Source organism: Fukomys damarensis, unplaced genomic scaffold (assembly GCF_012274545.1).
Source record: "Fukomys damarensis isolate Sample0158 unplaced genomic scaffold, DMR_v1.0_HiC HiC_scaffold_6, whole genome shotgun sequence".
NCBI lineage: Eukaryota > Metazoa > Chordata > Mammalia > Rodentia > Bathyergidae > Fukomys > Fukomys damarensis.
The window spans coordinates 2,738,526-2,754,817 of NW_022900918.1; positions in this window are offsets into that span (position 1 = coordinate 2,738,526).

Genomic DNA, 16,292 nt, shown 5'->3' on the forward strand with positions numbered 1-16,292 from the left:
CCCCGGAAAAAAAAAAAAAAAAAAAAAGAGCTGTTTATGCAAATTATTTTTACAACATAGTATCTGTATGTAAGAATTCATAGCTAAATGTTTTTGCATGTGAGGAAAATAAGCACATTATATTATAGAAAATATAACCATTATCTTAATTTTACTTAATTTTATCTTATAACACAATATCATAAATAATCATTATTTATTTAATGGAAGATAATTTTCTATAATTGTTATCAGTGAAAATTTGATATTGCATTAAGATGTTTTATAGAAATACAAAAGCATATGTATAAACAAGGAAATATTTTCTGATATATTGTCATAATATTCACTGATGACTGTGACATTTTGTGATGCTGTAAATTTAAGGGAATTTATAAACTGTACTCCCTACATTGTGCAATGAATAAGTTGGAACTTAACTATTTACTCTCTCTCTCATTTATCAGGGGACAGTGATTTAGGAGACAATGCTAAGAAGATTTTCTCCCTTTTGGAATCTAAAAATATCTAATAATGGGTCAAATTAATCTTCCAAAAGTCATTATAGTCACTGTCTAACATTCCAACCAAACCTAGTAAGATAATTCATCATAGAACAAATAAGCATTGGTATTTTGATTGACTTGTTTCTCCTTACCAGGGAGAAAATACTGGAACAAAAACAATAAGAAGAAAAATGTGAAACAAAACAAAACAAAACAAAAAAAACAGGTTAGCTCTTTGACAAAATAATAAACAAATATCTCAGAACCTATTATAAATTCCAAAATCTTTTCTACTTATGCTCATTTATCTACATTTAGAGTGCTTGACATTATTCAATAGTGTTCTATTGTGACAAATTTCTCCTCCAATAGATTCAATTTTGAGTGTCCTTATTGTCTGCAAACCTTGTTATTGCCTGTTCTGCATCTCAGAATTGCAGAATATTCTCTTTCTCTAGATCTCATTAACAAATCTTTCTATAGATTTTTACGTTTTATTCAAAATCTTTGAACTGTGGAATACACTGAGAGTTTTCCTCTTTGTGGTGATTGTCTCCCCATACTAACCTGTTCTATTATGTTAGGCAAGACATGTTAAAGGACTGACTCAGACATTGAATACAGTGACAAGAATTGATGGTAGATTTAGTGCTACAAGTGAGTTTCTAATATCCCCTCTAAATGTGATGGCCAAAATCAGTAGGAAAAGTTAAGAATCAATACAGGGAAATGTCAAAAAATGCAGTGTAGGAGGAATATACCCAAGGAGAAAACTAAAGGTCAAGAATGAAGTAAAACATCTAAGTACCAGAGAAATGGAGGGAAAATCATACAAGAGCATCAAAGTATTTTTTTCTTTTGGACATTGATATCTTAAAGAGCCAGGTATAACTGGCATCACTGCTTGTACCACTATAGTTCTCTGTTCAAGTCAATGCAAGAAATAAGTTACATTTTTTCTTGATCATTCTCTTAATAAATTATTTCTTTGAAATTAGAAAGCAAGAAAAGAAGTAATTTTATCTTTGTGACACATTTTAAATAATTTTATATTAATCACTTGTGTGCTTAAAATATGTTAATGTCCTAAGAGATTTTTAAAAGTTTCATTATTATTCTTAATAGTTCCATAAATAGGAAAGAGTGAAGAGATGTAAAACAACTTCCATTTATCATTTAACATACCTATCATCAAGTTCTACCCTATTTGAGTATTTGATACAGCTCTAATAAAAAAAAAATCATTTTACTTCTGAGACATAGTTTTTCAGTTCCTGTCACCTGGTCATTGTCCTAGCAAATAAGAATTCACACTCTCTTTCTTTGTATTTATTTCACAACATTTTACTTTTGACTATGGTTAGTTTTCTAAAACAATGATTTTGTACACAGAGCATGGATATTTGCCTAAATGGAGTGGAAGATATTCTTAATGTTTCTGCCCTCCTTTTCCTTGTTGTTTCAGTAGGACTTATTCAGCACTGATTTTCCTAGATTAAAAACTTATAATACATTATTCTTCTTTAAAATTTGTTAGCTTTGACAATTGAAGCTCATTTAGTTGTCTTCTGTGTCTTTTTGACACATTTCCATAAAGATTTTTGTTTTTTATTTCACACTTCTTTATTTAATGATATGGCAGTATTCTCAAAACTTACATGCTTTTTGCCAAAGACAGAGAATCAGGCCTCAGTCCAGGTCAGCAGATTCCTTTAATTGTATTAAAAACAATTGATAGCTTTGTTTGTACTTTATCTATCTTTTCTCATACTCCCTCCACTCAGTGCCTTTTTCACTTGAACGTTTCCTTCTTATTTCACATTGGATATTATATATTCTGATTCTTTTTTAAGCCTTCAGTTTCTCACAACAGAGAAACAATGCAATATTTACACATGTGTGTCCAATTTATTTCTCCTATGGTCTCTAGGTGCATCCATATAGCTATAAATGTCTCAAGTTTATCCTCCTTTATGGCTGAGTAGTACAAAGCTTGTGTAAATAAGGAGGGGAAGAAGGGTTGAAGGGAGGGAAGGGGAATGAGAAAAAATAAAAATTAAGATATGTCATGAGCAGGTACAAATTTTATATAATGAATGTGATCATTATGTTTATCTAAACTGTACCAAAATAAATTATACAATAAACTTAATTAAAAAACAATTGATAGATGAGCTTGTTGCCCCTGATGTATTATCATTCCAACCTATTAGCTGACAAAGAAATACCTGTGGATATTCTAAAACATATGTATACATATCTATAATTACCTCTCCATTTAATGATCAGTAACTGAACATGGATTTATATAGGAGATTCTAAAACTATTTCATTTCTACTCCTACACCTATCATTCTATCTGCTTAGTCCTTTAATTGTCTTCCATTCCAACAATGGCAAATGTGCCTTTCAGCATCTGCCATTCACTTACCTAATTGTTAAATAAGTGTAGTGATTCATTCAGGGCTCACCTGTTTTATATCCTTTTAGAATTGACACCTCTCCCCCACATCAATATTTTATTGTGTCCAAAAGTGCCACAGTGTGCTTTTCCATTCCTCTAGGAAAGACTTCTTTGTGGATTGATTCCAGATTTCAGAAATTATACAACTATTGATAAAAAGTCTTGTATAAAGGTTTTTATACAAAAAAAAAAAGTTTTAAAACATTTTTTCAAACCATTTTGGGAAAATATAGGAGTACAATTCTGCAATGTAAAATTATGATTATATTTTATAGAAAATGATGCTCTTTCATAGTGTCATACCATTTTACATTCCACGCCAAAAAGACATAAAACCTTACATTGTTCTCATCACAGCACCAATATTTGGTACTGTTAAGATTTTGGTTTTTATTTTTGTGTTGTACTATTTTAGTTCATAATTATGGTATTTTATTGTCTTGAACTACTGAATAATATCATTTACCCTAATGGTAAGAATATTAATCAACTCTTTATATGACTCTTTATTTTGTGTTTTAGTTTTCCATTACTATAATAAAATGTCTTATGAAGAAAAAAATTATAAACCTCACAGTTTTTCAGAGTCAAGGGCATAGTGCTGATGTTTTCTGCACTCCATTGTTGGCCTTCTCAGTGGCATCACATAAAGGCAGTAGTGTAAGTAGGTTGTAGTTCTCCTGTCACCAAACAAAAAGCAAGAAAATGACTAGATAAGATCAGTATCAGATTGCTTTTTTAAAACAATACTTTGATAAGAAAAAAATTGTCTCAAAAGGAATAAATATTTTAGTCCCTTTATAGGGCACATCCTTTAGTGGCCTAGAATCTCCCATTGGGCCCTACCTATTAAAAATTCCATCACCAAGGAATCTAGCCAATCTGAGGACCTTCTTAATTAAATCTGAAGATAATCTATATACAAAATTATGTGAATTATATTCTAAATTTCCAAATTTGTATATTAATTTTATAAAGTTTTAAAAAAATAAATGATTCTGATGTTGGCAAAATAAAAGAGGGTTGGAGGGAAGGAGAAAAAGGTATTGAGATGTGTTGTACACATGTACCAATTCCCTACAATGAATGTAATCATCTTGCTGCAAAAAAGGGCTAATAAAAGTTAATATTAAAAAAAAGTTAGTAGTCTAATATAAGATGTATTTTAGGAAAATATTTTCACATGATGTATTCTATTTCTGTTCCTAGTAGAACCTTATCTATACCAGATATTGTCTTTCCTAATTTTAAACTTATCATTTTTTCTTTCTGTAATCTTCATTGTGTCTAAAAAGTTCTTGTTAAACCCCAACCAACTACATTTTATCTATATTCTACCAAAATTTTAAGTTGCATTTTAAATTTAGATTTCTACATTTACTCTTACTGTTCATATGAATTTTAAAAAAATATTTAAAATCTGTATATAGATTCATTTATTTTTTAGATTTTTAAGATTGGTTTATTTTTAAATCTTTTTTCTTTTTTGTTTTTTGCAAATAAGCATACAACTGCTCTAGAACCTTTTGTTTAAAAACTTTCATATGTTAATTGATTGTTATTCTCTTACTGTTCAAGATCAGTTGACTATCCATGTATTTCTAAGCTCTGTGTTATGTTAGTATTTGACAGTCCTTTCACCCATATCAAACTGAATATTGTTACTCTGCAGTAAAACTTAACATCAAATAGTATGAGTCTACCATCCTGTCTTCTTCTATGTGTCTTTGGCCTTTGCTTTTCTCCTGAGAAAAAATATATCAAAATTAACAAAACAACCTGTGGGAATTTTATTTAATCTGTAGATATGTTTTAGAAAAATTGAGATGTTAATATTGCATCATCTTATTCAGGAACACATTTATCTCTACATTTACTTAGATTATTGATTTCTTTCATTAGAAGTTTTTTTTTTGTGGAAAAATCTCCAGTATAAAAATTTCAGAATTTTACATATTCCAATGTTTTAGCATTCTTATTATTGATATGGTATAGTATTTCTCAAATTTCAAGTATTTGATCACATATATAATTTATTTTATATCTTCATTTTTGTCTTAAATTTCACTGTATTTTTATTTATTAATTACCATAAGAGTTTTATTAAATAGATAATTTACTTGCCTAAGAATAAAGAATTATTTGTCTATTTCCCTATTCACATTTTTAAATTATATTAATTTTTCTATTGTAGTCTAGGTAACTAGTATAAAATTGATGAGTTATGGCATGAACTGTAAGTCTTATTAATTGATATAAAGGTTAATTTGCCCATCTTTCACAATTAAGTACAATGCTACATATAGATCCTAGAGAAATTCCCTTCTATTCTATTTTGCTGAGTGTACTTATGAGGAATAAGTGATATCATTTTTGCAGGTGATTTTCCTGTCACTATTGATAACATATGATGTCTTGAAAACATAAAGTAAATTCCACTTGGTCACAAAGAGATTATGCAATGGTAAATTGTATATGTAATATTTTTAAAAAATTTGCATCCTCGTTCAATGTATGTACAATGAGTTGGGAAGTGTTCTCTATGTTCTGCTTCTAGGAAAAATTGTAGACAATAATGTATTACAACCCATAATAGCAGAATTCAACAATTTATATAATATTTTACCCAAATAAGTAATACATCAATAAAATTTAATAGTACAATATAAACTATTATAGTTTTTCCTTCGAAATATTTAGATACTTCATAGCTTTTCTCAAGAAAATGACCTATATCTGTGTTATCAAATTTATGGGTGTCTGGAGATTTAGCTCAGTGGTTCCGCCACCTGCTTCACAAGTGCAAGGAACTGAGTAATATTTTACCCAAATAAGTAATACATCAATAAAATTTAATAGTACAATATAAACTATTATAGTTTTTCCTTCGAAATATTTAGATACTTCATAGCTTTTCTCAAGAAAATGACCTATATCTGTGTTATCAAATTTATGGGTGTCTGGAGATTTAGCTCAGTGGTTCCGCCACCTGCTTCACAAGTGCAAGGAACTGAGTTTGATCCCAAGTACCAATGAATAAATAAATAAATAAATAAATAAATAAGTAAAAGAGGGCCTAGATCTATTCATTTTTTAAATTATTTAATTTAGTGTTTATGTGATCAGTGCTGTCAATTCTTCTTCATTTATTTCTGATATTGAAAATTTTACTTCCTATTTTTTTTCTTGTTTAGGCTGGCCACAATTTGACTTATTTATTGTTCTATCAATGATCTAGATTTTCATTTATTTTATTTATCTATTATTTCCTGTTTTCATTTTTTTTAAGTAGTGGGAATTACTCAGGACCTTGTACTATCCAGGCAGTCACAGAGCCACTGAGCTACATCCCTGGCCCTTCAGATGAATTTCTTTTTCTTTTGGGGAGGGTATTTCAGCCATCAGTCTGGTCTTATAGCCTAGACTGGCCTCAACCCCTCAGTGATTCTCTTGCTTTGACCTCCTGAGTGCTGGAATTACAGACCTATGCTACCATACCTGTATTAATTGATTTGTATCTACTTTTGATAATTACTTTTCTACAAGTTGTTTTGTGCTTAAATTAATTTTTTTCTCTATTCTTCTAATGAAAAGTAGATTACACATTATAAATCTTTTTTAATGCACACTTGTACATTTATGGATTTTCTTCTATGCAAGGAGCAACATATTTTTGAAAAGTTATTATTTTTATTTATTTCAAAATATTTAAAAATGTCCTTCATAGCTCTTCCTTTATTTTGCTTTTTAGCATATATTGTTTAATCTTGAAATATTCAGGAGATTTTCTATCTATTTGCTCTTATTTTCATCAGATTTCATCCCATGGTGAAATGATAATGTGTTTTATAGAACTGATATTTTTAATGTTACTTCAGGTGTGTTGTTTGTCCCAGCTTTGGTGAAGGTACACTGAGCTCTGATTTTCTTGTATAGAATATTATAAAAATCTGAGAGTTGTTGGTATCTCAAGTTATCAGAGTGCATTTGTCTATTTCTTGCAGTTCCATCAGTTTTTCCCTCATCTGTTTTATGCTTTTTGATTAGACACAGAGAGATTAAAATTTTGATTTTTTTCATTGACAATTGACTTTTTAAATTGATTTTATTGGTACATTTAGGTATACAATGCAATGACATTCATTGTTGGAAATTTGTACCTTTGCATAATTAATCTTGGTTCTTATTTTCTCCTCTTTTCCCTGCCCTCCCTTCAACTCTTGCCTCCCTCCCCACTCCCTATCTACAAAGACTTTATTTCCATTATTCTTCATTTTCTCACATTAATTCAATTCCCTCCTTTTCTTTCCTCTATCCCTCAAATTTTCCTTACAACTGAATCTTTAATCAGCTTAAAATGTTCCTGTATATCCTGATCTATAATCTTTTAAGTCTGAAATTTATGTATCAGCTCTGATGTGTTTTGAGTTTTTTGCAACTCTAAGTTTTTATGATCAAGTTATTGTAGACAACATGAATTTTGAAGCTTACTCTTTATAAATCTACTCTGTATTTTTCTATCTTTTTTTTTTTTTGGTGGTACTAGGGATCAAACTAGAAATCTTGTGCTTGTGGGGCAAGCAGCAGAACCACTGAGCTAAATCCTTGGCCCTATTTATTCTTAATATATCAGCTATAAATTTAGAGACTTCATTATCAGCCGCAGTTAGTGTCTCTAAATGCCAGCCTACTGCATCACATAGAGTACAGATACCTTATACCTTCAAAACCCATTCTTTTATTGATTTCTGTTGACCATGTGATATAACCTTTTTTTTTTTTTTCTGAGACATGGTCTCACTATGTAGTTAAAACTGACCTGGAACTCACTATGTAGGCCAGGCTGGTCTCGAACTCACAGCAATCCTCCTGCCACAGCCTAACGAGTGCTGGGATTAAAGGAGTGTGCCACTATGCCTGGCTCATGTGATATAATATTTACAAGTGTTATTTAATTAAAACTAATATTATTTTAAATTTAATTTACTAGTCAGATCAATTAAGAATTAATGAAAATATTTAATCTTACATTCTTTTAACTTATGATTGGCTTATGCCGGTACAAATTTCTCTCCTATATTGCTTTATGAGAAATTTCTTGTCCCACTTTTTGAAGGCTAGGTCTAGTGATAATGAATGACCTCAGTTTTGGTTATTTGAAAAAAAATTTTAAAAATTTTTACAGGATATTTTTTTATATAAAATTCTAATGAATTTTTTTGTTTGTTGTTTGTTTTGTATTTTAACACATTAATTATTTTCTTTCACTCTTCTCTAAATGTATGATTTATTACAAGAAGTCTACTGGAATTCTCATTCTATATATATAAAAGGTATCCATTACCCCACATGTTTCTTTTGAAAATTTCACATTATTTTTGGTTAACTGTGGTTTGAATATAAAAAGCCTAGGTTTAAATTTTCTGGAAATTATCTTAAGAATCTATTTTCTACACCCCTCACTCATACCTTGTAATAATTAATTGAATTTTTGTAAGCAATAGATATGAGAACAAGTTTTTGTAATGTCTTATATATATCAAAAGATAAATAAGAAAGGATTACTAAATGTAGTACAAAGATATTCTTAATCAAAATAAAAAAGATGGGTAGGGGTGCTCATATGTGTCAAGGCTGTGACTGTAAGTTTGGGTATTGAAATATATAAACAGCATGCCACCAGATCTAGTAAGGACCCAAGGACCCCAGAGGAGGTCTCTCCAGCTGCCTGCCCAGGACCACTCAACAGGTGCGAAACCTCCCGGACTGCATTCCACCAGATCCAGTAAGGACCCAAGGGCCCTGGAGGAGGTCTCTCCAGCTGCATGCCTGGAACCACCAGGTGGGTGCACAACCTCCTGGACTGCACACCACCAGATCCAGTAAGGAAGGTAGCCATGTGGGTGCCCTTGAAACACCCCCACGACCTGTTCTCTGCCCCCCCCTTTTCAAACCTCCTCATTGGGCCCATCCTTGGATCAACTCTGCAGAGGCATAGGTTCTCATGAAGGGTAGTTTTCTGAGCTCCCAACTTTGAACATCTTTAAAGAAAGGGCAGGGGAAATCTGTAATAGAACTGAGTGCAGTTCAACCCAGCTGGTTGGGAAACTCAAATTAGGCCTTGTGGACTGAGGTCAGTCTCACTCGTGGGGACCTGCCATTGACTAGCTGAGACCTGGGGATTCGGTTCTGCATATGGATATACATGTGGTATAATATGACAACAGAGACATAGTCTGAAAGATGCCCCTCAAATTCTTTTTTTTTCTTTCTTTTCCTCTTTCCACCCTAAAATTTCTTTCTTTATTCTGTCCTCTCTCTCCAACTCAATCTCTTGCTCCACAATATTATCCCTCATCTCCCTTTTTATTCCTGCTGCTGACCTAACTCAGACTTCTTCTTTTATTATTTTTCCTTTCTGGGCTTTTTTTTTCTTTATGATCTTTTCTCCAGTCATTTTACCTCACTCATTGCTCAGTAGCTTCAAGGGAAGGCAAGCACCTATTACTGTTAAGGCAATATATTCTTGTCCTTATTCCTGTACTCTGTCTATCCCCTCTGAAGTTAATAGCTTTGTAAAGATAATAAAGTCATTCTACATCCTCTGGTTTCACTTCAATCCTGCTCCAGTTCTTTCAGTTATCTACTCCTCTTGTCCTAACAAAGTCTAGCCCCCCATCCTAAATAGTAAAGATGCTATATTGAGAAGTGTATTCACTGCAAACATATTTTGGGCTGCTTCTTGATATTAATTTAATTCACAGGGTTTAAAGGTGATAGATTAATGACTACCACAAGTGATCAGTTTGCAAGCTGTGCTTGATCCTATTGGGCTGCTGAATGTATCAATTGGGATAAAGTATTGCGATTGATATAATGAGTTGTTTTCACTGATATTATGAAAATGAGGATGTCTATGAATCACTCATCAGAAACTCAAAATCTAAAATGCAACTATATCAAGAAGATTTAAGTAATACCCAGAAATTTAAAAAGGACAACCCAACAACAAAAATAAAAATGAGAAAACACTTAAGCAAGACATACAGACAGATTTCCAGTTCACCAATGGCAAAAAGTAGGACAAATGAGGATGAAAAGTCTGATAGTGAACCAGCAGAACACCCTGGACCAATAGCACAGGAGGTAACAAAACAGATCAATCAGGCTCTAGAAAAATTCAAATCAGAAATAATTTCCCAGTTAACCATAGAGATGATGAGCAAAATGGAAGATATGATTCGAGACTCTAGAACAGAAATTGACAAAAAAATAGAAGAGCTCAAGACCATGATAGAAACCATGAAGACTCAGCATAAGAAAGAAATGTAAACAATGAATGACCAAGAGTGGAAAGAAATGGAATCCATAAAACAGATTCAAACAGATATCCAGGAGATTTAAAACTCTATTGAAAGTGTACACAACAGAATAAAAGATTGTGAAGATAGAATTGCAGATATAGAAGATAGGATCACAGTCAGTGACCATGAAAAAACAGGTCTTTCAAAAACAGTAAGGATCATGAGAAACCAATCCAACAACTTCTAGATGAGGCAAAGAAAAATAACTTGAGACTGATAGGAATTCATCAAAAACCAGGAGAAAATGCAAATGACCTAAAAAAGCTCTTCACAGAATTAAAGGCAGAAAACTTCCCAAACAGAAGGGAAGAATTACACATACAGAAAAGTAAGGCATATAGAACTCAATCTAGCCATGATCAAAAAAAATCTACACCTAGACATATAATAATCAAGATCCCAGAAATCCAACAGAAAAATGAAATACTACAAGCAGTAAGAGAAAAGAAACAAATCACATGCAAAGGAGAGCCATTTGAATCACAGCAGATTTTTCAACACAAACCCTTAGGTCAAGGAGAGCCTGGACAGAGGTATTCCAAGTTCTAAAAGAAAATAACCTCCAACCTAGACTGATGTATCCTGCAAAACTCACTTTCAAAATAGATGGGGAAATAAGATACTTGCATGACAAAAAACGACTGAGAAATTTCACGAACATCAAACCAGCACTACAAGGAATTCTAAACAATATTGTAGAATAGGACAATGAATGTCACAATACCATGAGGCCCAACAGACCAAATCAAATAGGAATAGCAAGAAACTAAAAGGAGATGGGAGAAAAAGTAAAAAAGAGTTAATAAAAGAACAATAACATGACAATAATAAGTCAGAATATATCATTTATAATCATTAATGTTAATGGCCTCAATTCACCAATCAAGAAAAATAGACTGGCAGAATGGATTAAGAAGCAAAATCCAACAATATGTTGTATACAAGAAATACACCTAGTGCAAAAGGAAGCTCACAAACTAAAAGTGAAAGGATTGAAAATAATTCTCCATGCATCAGGAGACCAGAAAAATGCAGGGGTAGCAATCTTATTTTCAGAAAAAATAAATTACAAACCAAAACTCATTAAGAGAGACAAAGAAGGACACTACATCCTTGTAAAGGGAACAATTCAAGAGGAAGATTTGACAATCATAAACATATATGCACCAAATATAAATGCCCCCAACTATATAAAACAAGTATTAAGTAACATGAAAAACCAAATAACACTAATACAATTGTAGTGGTGGATTTCAATACCCCACTATCACAAACTGACAGATCATCTAGGCAGAAAATCAACAATGAAATAATAGAACTGAACCTAGATTTGGAACACATGGACTTAATAGATGTCTACAGAGTATTCCACCCCACAAAATCAGAATATACACTCTTTTTGGCTGCACATGGATCATTTTCCAAGATAGATTACATATTGGCTCACAGAACAGGTCTGAATAAATGCAAAAGAATTGAAGTCATCCCCTGTATATTATCAGATCATAGTGTAATCAAGCTGGAGATCAATAGCACAAGAAACTGTAGGAACTTCACAAGCACATGGAAATTGAACAACACTCTCCTAAACAATCAATGGATTACAGAGCAAATTAAAGAAGAAATTAAAAAGTTTTTACAAATAAATGAAAATGCCAATACAACATACAGGAATCTATGGGACACAATGAAAGCAGTTCTATGGGGAAAATTCATAACATTGAATGCCCACACTAGGAAAACAGGGCAGGCTCAAATAAACAACTTGATGAAATTTAGACTCCTAGAAAAACAAGAGCAAGAAAAACCCAAAGCTCGAACAAGAGAGGAAATTATAAAGATCCAAGTAAAAATCAATCCATTTGAAACTAAGAAAATGATACAAAAAATAAATGAAACAAAGAGCTGGTTTTTTGAAAGAATAAATACAATTGACAAACGCTTAGCTAATCTCATCAAAAAAGGAAAGAAAAGGCTCAGATCCATGCAATCAGGAATGGAAAAGGCAAAGTCACAACAGATCCAAAAGAAATCCAAAAAATCATGAATACCTACTTTGAGAACCTGTACTTCAATAAAATGGAAAACACAGAAGAAATGGACAGATTTTTAGATACTTATAAATTACCAAAGTTGAACAAAGAATATAAAAACTTTTTAAACACCCTAACTACAGTCAGTGAAATTGAAAATATAATTAAAAATTTACCAACAAAGAAAAACCCATACCCTGATGGATTCACTGTTGAATTTTACAAGACATTTAGAAAAGAACTACTGCCATTACTCTACAAACTTTTCAATGAAATCAAAAGGGAAGCTATACTTCCAAATTCATTCCTGTAAGCAAGTATCACTTTGATTCCCAAACCAGGGAAAGATGAAACTAAAAAGGAGAACTACAGACCAATCTCCTTAATGAATATAGATGCAAAAATCCTTAGTTAGATACTAGCAAACAGAATACAGAGGATTATCAAGAAGAACATCCATGCTGAACAAGTCAGATTCATTCCAGAGATGCAAGGGTGGTACAACATATGAAAGTCAATAAATGTAATACATTATTTTAACAAAGTCAAGGACAAAAACCATATGATCCTCTCAGTAGATGCAGAAAAGCATTTGATAAAATTCAACACCCATTCTTGATAAAAACCTTGTAAAATAAATTGTATAGATGGTCTATACCTCAATTTAATAAAGGCTATCTATGAAAAACCATCAGCCAACATCATATTAAATGGCCAAAAACAGAAAACCTTCACATTAAAATCATGAAGAAGAAAAGGATGCCCACTATCACCACTCCTCTTTGATATATGGAAACATTAGCCACAGAAATTAGACAAGAGAAATAAATTAAAGCAATAAAGATAGGAAAGGAAGAAGTTAAACTGTCATTATTTCCTGATGATATGATACTCTACTTTGAAGACCCAAAAAACTCCACCAAAAAACTTCTAGACTTAATAGACAGATTCAGTAGAGTATCTGGATACAAGGTGAACACCCCAAAATCAATAGCCTTCTCATACACAAATAGCAGACTCACTGAGAGAGAAATAAGGGAAAAAATCCCTTTTACAATAGCATCCAAAAAAAAATGAAGTATCTAGGAATCAATCTAACAAAAGAAGCAAAAGATCTCTACACTGAAAACTATAGCAGTCTGAAAAAGGAGATTGAAGAGGATATAAGAAAATGGAAAGATATCCCTTCTCCTGGGTAGAAAGAATCAACATAGTGAAAATGGCCATACTACCAAAACTTCTATATACATTCAATGCAATGCCAATTGAAATTCCAACATGATATTTCACAGAACTAGAAAAAAGACTCCAAAAATTAATTTGGAACCATAAGAGACCTAGAATAGCAAAAGCCATTTTAGGCAACAGACACATGGCACCAGGTATAACAATTCCCAATTTGAAACTATACTACAAAGCCACTGTGATAAAAACAGCATTGCACTGGCAAAGAAATAGGCCTGAGGATCAGTAGAACAGACTGAAAGACACAAAAACAAACCCAGATGTACTCAGCTACCTCATCTTTGATAAAGAAGCTGACCATCCTCAGTGGAGGAAAGATAGACTCCTTAATAAACGGTGTTGGTAAAACTGGATGTCAACTTGCCACAGATTAAAACTAGACCCTTATCTTTCACCATGCACTAAATTAAAATTCAAATGTATTAACAATCTAAATATTAAAACAGAAACATTAAACTTGCTGCAAGGTAAGTTAGGCAGAATTCTAGCAAATATTGGCATAGGAAAAGACTTTATGAACAAATCCTCAGTAGCACGGGAACTAGCAGATAGAATCAACAACTGAGATCTCATCTTATTAAAAAGCTTCTGTACTTCAAAAGAAACCATCAGCAGAACTAAGAGACAATCTACAATGTGGGAAAAAGTTTTTACCAGCTGTTCCTCAGACAAAGGACTATTATCAAGAATATATAAAGAACTCAAAACAATCAGCCCCCCCAATATAAGGACTCAATTCAAAAATGGGCATCCAAATTAAACAGACATTTGTCAGACAAAGAAGTAAAAGCAGCAAGTAAATATATGAAACAATGTTCCACATCAATGATCATTCGAGAGATGCAGATTAAAACAACACTGAGATTCCACTTCACCCACAAAGAATCACTGCTATCAAGAAATCACACAATAATAAATGTTGGCAGGGTTGTGGGGAGAAAGGAACCCTTCTCCGTTGTTGGTGGGAGTGCAGACTGGTACAACCACTATGGAAATCAATATGGAGATACCTCAAAGAGCTTAGTTCAAAATATGGAGATACCTCAAAGAGCTTAGACTGGAAGTTCCATTTGACCCAGCCATCCTTCCACTGGGTATCTTTCCAAAAGAACTAAAAGAATCATATCACAGAGAATCATATCACCCATGTTTATAGCGGCACCGTTTGTAATAGCTAAAACTTGGAAATAGCCCATTTGCCCATCTGTTGGAAACTGGTTCAAGAAGATTCGGTTTTTCTATAAAATGCAATATTACTCAGCCATAAAGAAGGAGAAAATAGATTCATTCATAGGAAAATGGATACATATTGAAGATATACTCCTAAGTGAAATAAATAAGGCACACATGTGTAAATATCAAAGAGTTTCTCTGGTGTAAATAATCTGCAATAGTACAGAAGATCCTAATAAGATTACTGTCATTTAGAAATGAGAAGAAAGGAGCTAAAGGTGTAGGGAAGGTGGGATGGGTAGAGGAAGGGTAATAAGGGAAAAGAAAAAAATGTGAGATAATGAAAAGATGGAAATAAAGTATTTTTAGAGAGGGAGGGAAGACGGGGTGAAGGGAGGGCAGGGATGAGGGGAAAAAATGAGAACCAAGACTTGTCATGTAGAGGTACAAGATCCCAACAATGAATGTAATTGTGCTGTATCCCTAAAATATACCAATAAAGTCAATTAAAGCTGAATAAAAAGAAATATATAAACAATGAAAACTTAAAGAACAGCAAAAAGCATAGTGTGAGTCATCTTCTCTTTTCCAGCTATACTCCACAACTATCTAAAAATGGGGAAAACCATACAAATATCTTTCAGGAAGAGACCATTGTGCAAATGACTTCATACTTGGTACACAAGTTATTAAGGAAAGTATCCTCAGTCTAAATCAGCACTGCAGTAAACATTTTATTGCTTTCTGCATGCTCTCTTTACAAAGAAGCAATTTCTTAATTAACTCCACCCTTATATAACCAATGATTAGTTTGCAAAACAATATTAAAAGAAATTCTAAAGGGAACATTTGTTGAAATAAGTTGGTTAGCCATTACGGCAAGTATAGCATTATGTCTACTAATGATTGAATTTATAACTGATGTCTAGTACTTTTAACGTTACACTATATTTTCCTAAATGTTTCTCAGCACAGTAGCTAAATAAAAATAAAAGTTTTCCTACTTCTATTTCCTTTGTAATTTACAAATGCAACAAAAGACTAAATCATTAATGAAAGGACAGATATGCTCAACACTTACAGCTATATACATTCACACACAAACTGAAGCATACAAATTATTCTGGGAATAAATATAAAATATGGCAATTTCAATAAAGTACAATTTTCCTTTTTTAATCATAAAATTAGTTTGTTGATTTTTAGCACTACAAATTGTTCAGATCTCTCAACCAAATTCATGGAAGAAAGAGAATAATATGAGATTAATTCATAATGGTAACGCCACTTTTGTGTGCATCTTAATTCAACCCATTTAAGGAAATTTGGTAAATGAAGTAGTGTTTCATATACTTGGTACAAACATCATCTGAATTATATTTGATTACAAAGCAATAAATCAAACAAATGTAGCACATTCTGAAAGTACTTTTTATTCCTCACTGAGGAATAAAACTCTTAAGAATTATAATTTGTATGGAAAGAGAAACTACCCAATAGGAAGGATTTAGAAATGACTTTTGTGACC